This window comes from Anomalospiza imberbis, chromosome 7 (assembly GCF_031753505.1).
Source record: "Anomalospiza imberbis isolate Cuckoo-Finch-1a 21T00152 chromosome 7, ASM3175350v1, whole genome shotgun sequence".
Classification (NCBI taxonomy): domain Eukaryota; kingdom Metazoa; phylum Chordata; class Aves; order Passeriformes; family Viduidae; genus Anomalospiza; species Anomalospiza imberbis.
In genome coordinates this window covers 23,654,265-23,657,953 of record NC_089687.1, presented here as the reverse complement: position 1 = coordinate 23,657,953, position 3,689 = coordinate 23,654,265, and positions in this window count along the sequence as shown.

The following is a 3,689-nucleotide window of genomic DNA, read 5'->3' as shown; positions in this document are numbered from 1 at the left end:
CTTACTAATGGACTATTCATGCAAAACATTAAGCTGATGAACATGAATTTGTTGGATGCATTATCCTTTCTCCCTTTGAACAGGTTTCAAAGATTATAATTATGTTTTGTTTAATTAGTATTAGTCTCAATTTGATTGTCAGTTCTTTCAGCATTTTCAGTGTGTAAAAGTTTATATTTAAGATTTGTCTTATCAGAAGGCAAACTTCTCATGTTAGTTCAGTTTTGTATGAATTGGGTATTATTGTATTTCAAGGCCTGATCATCATGCTTACTTTAAGGAGAAGAATTCTTTGTTTATTATTGCTGTTCTAAATACACATAAAGACACTCAACATGAGTTAATTCTTGTGTGGTTTTGTTTTTGGATTTTTTTTCCAGACTCCATAATCATGCTCCATTTGAACTGTAATTTACTTCAGACTGAGATAGAGATGAGAGATCCTCACCATCTCTTACACCCACAGAGTAGCTGCATGGCTCCTGCAGGGTGATCAGGATTGCTTCAGTTCGATTACTTCACCTGAGTGCCTTCCAGGCAATTAAGAGTCCCACATGCTGAGCAAGAAGTTGTGGAAGACACTCCAAGCAAGAGAATGAGAATGTGCCTGCTTCCCTCTTACTCTCAAGAAGTTGGAACCCACAGTCATGTCTCTACTTCAGACTCTGTACATTTAGGATCTTGAGTGCAGCAGGTTTCAAAAGGCTGATCACAGGTACTCACCCTGCACTGCATCCTACCCTCTTAAAGAACTTGGGAAGTGCAAGCTTTGTCTTTTCACTCACACAGAACCAAAACTTGCATCTCTTAAAGCATTTTGCCAAACCACAAGACTAGACCCACTGTAAAATTAAAGCATTCTCCCTTTAACCTGATGAGGAATAAAATCTAAGTGTGACCCATGGCAGAAAAGGGACTGTAAGATAAGCAGAGCAGGGAAGAAATGAACAGAAAGGAGCTTCATTGCATAATCCAATAGTAAAAGCATAACTTAGGAAAGGAGAAAGGGGAAACCTCACTTCACTGCTGCTATTCAGCATTAAATGCCCTTTCCCTTGCTCAGTGAATCCCATTGCCCAAGCCCCTTCTCTGCTTTCCACATCCAAGAAGAGAACTGAAGAACTGAAGTCACCCCATGTTATTCAGCCACTCTTAAATCACACACATGTTTCTCAGAGGTTATCAGTAGTCTCCTGGTGGAAGCATTTCAAAAAAAGACCTTTATATTTCCTATCACTGTCCTCAGGCTCCCTCTGAGGCAAAGCTCAGCTGTCCATGCTCTCTCCCTCCCAGGGCATTTGGAGGGGCAGGCTGAGGGATGGTACGTGCGCCATCAGCCACAGGATGTCCCTCTCAGGAGATGCTGCTGCCACACTGACGCCATATGCCTTTTTATTTCGTGACACCTGCTTCCACAGCGTGAGGCAGGAAAAAGATTACTTTCACAGCAGAATGGGAAATCATGGAGCATTCACAGGCAGGCAGTGGCTTCAGAGAATATCATGTGAAAGCATTTAACAATTCACATTGTCAGAACGTGTACGACCGTCCAAATACATGCTGTTCCCAGTCTCCTGTGTAAGAGCCACATTGGCATATCATTAAGCCAAATAAATCAAATCCTGTAGCTAAAAGTTATAAGTGGAAAAAAAATTCATTTACTTTTTCTGATTATTGTTTCTTAACATTTCTATGTTTGTTTTGAGCAAGGTGTGTTTTGCCTCCTTAACTATTCTGCTTAGTATTGCAACATAAATGAGAAAGTTGACTTTTTATGAATATGTAAATTAAAATAACTATTCTCTCCTGTCACAGAGTATTTGTATCTGTGACAATATATGCTACAATGGCATTGCTGGCCTTTGGAAAAGTTTGAGAACAGGTTTGTTCCCATTTTGTGAATGCTTCAAGTGCTGGGGAGCATGAACTGGTACATTAGTTTAAACCAAAGTGGTTCTGAGTTAAAGTGCTGCATAACACAATCTCAGTCATGGCCTGAGGCTCCTTTTCTCTTACTCTTCTGAGATCATAGTGACAGAAGAGCAAGATAGTCAGTTTAAATCATGGGGATTAAGTCTTAAACTGCTGCACCACATTGACCAGATCTGTCCAATCATGAATATTGTCTGCTCACTATGCTGTGATTTTTTTTTTGGACAGTGAGCATTTGAGCCTGTACTAATTGTTGCAATGAAAATAGTGCTACAGGTGTATTATATGATGTGACAAAAGGTAAGTACTCTAATGCTCAGTACAGAATAAATAAGTTAATTTAGCAACCTCCAAAAAGAAAGAAATGTGGCATTTTCCAGCTCTGAGAAAGTTTAATGGCCACATTCATCCTCTCAAGAAACAGCATGTCCCAGCAGGTGTGGTGGCACAGGACCTGTGCAGGGACACGGGTGGGCACAGCACCGCCACACAGCTCCATTACACAAGGATCTGAGTTCATGCCTCCCTGACCCGGTTCTGCTGTGTCCTGGAAGAATTCATTTTCATTTATCTCATGAGAACATGAAAATGAACCATAAGCATTTTAAGATCTTATGTAGCACTTTCCTTTTTTCATCCCCTTCCTACGCATTTAATTACTTTCCAAAATCCAAACACATTTGTGCCTATAACAAGCCAGGGGCTCTCCGTTAGCCTGGATCCATGATGCTGAATTACTTCAAACTTTCAGAGGTCAAAAAGGCCCCTCTGGCACACAGGTGTTCCAAGAGCATGGCAGCCTCAGCACAGTGCAGCGTCTGCTGTCTCTCCTGCACACATCTCCAGCTCCGTTTAGGCCGCGGTGTAAGTGACAGAAGTGCGCGCTCAGCTGCTGCTCAAGGGGCAGCACTATTTCATCTCTCCATTTTCCAGCGGCGCTTCGGGCAGATCTCCACCCCTCAGGGAGGCCGCCTGAGCGCTCCCTGCTGCTACACGTGCTTCTGACGGGAACCGCGTGCGCTGGCAGCAGCGGGGTTGTTTTCCCTAGGGTGCTCCGCCCCAGGAGCGGCGGAGCCCAGCCCGAGCCGTTTTTATCGTCTAGCACCCACGGCGAGCGCTCCTTTTACACCGGGGCGGGGACGGCGCAGCGCGCGGCCCCGCCCCGCCATGGCGGCCGCAGGGCGGGGCCGTGGCGCTCACCCGCGCCGCCGGAAGTGACGCGTTCCGGGCCGTGCGCGGCGGCGGCAGCGGCGGGAGGTGCGGCCCCGGCCCCGGCCCCGGTCCCGGTCCCGGCCCCGGGGCGGTCAGGCGGGGCTCGGCGGGGCGTCCCTTCCCGCCATCCCGTGGGGTCTGGGGGAGCCCCCGCGTCGGGGTTCGCGGCTTCCCCCGCCGCGGGCCGGGCGGTGGCGCGGCCCCGCCGGAAGCTCGGCGGGCGGGCCCGGGCCCGGGCCGGGAGCCGTGCGGCGGGGTCGGTGGGCAGGGCCTCGGCAGCCCCGGCCGCGGCCTGGCCGCTCGCTCGGCGCCGGCTGTGGCGGTGAGCTCCCGGCTGCTGCTGTGCAGCCGCCGTGTGACCGCAGGAAATCGGAATAGACCCGGGGGAGCCTTTTGGTTTAAGGACTTGTGTAAGCATAGCCTCAAAGGGCAGAATAAAGGTCGAAAGCTTTTGATTTTCTTCTGTGTGTTACAGGTGAAATGATTTTCATATGCTGAACTCCACCTTGGATTGCCTCATTGCTGCACGGTGAGAACTTTGTAAA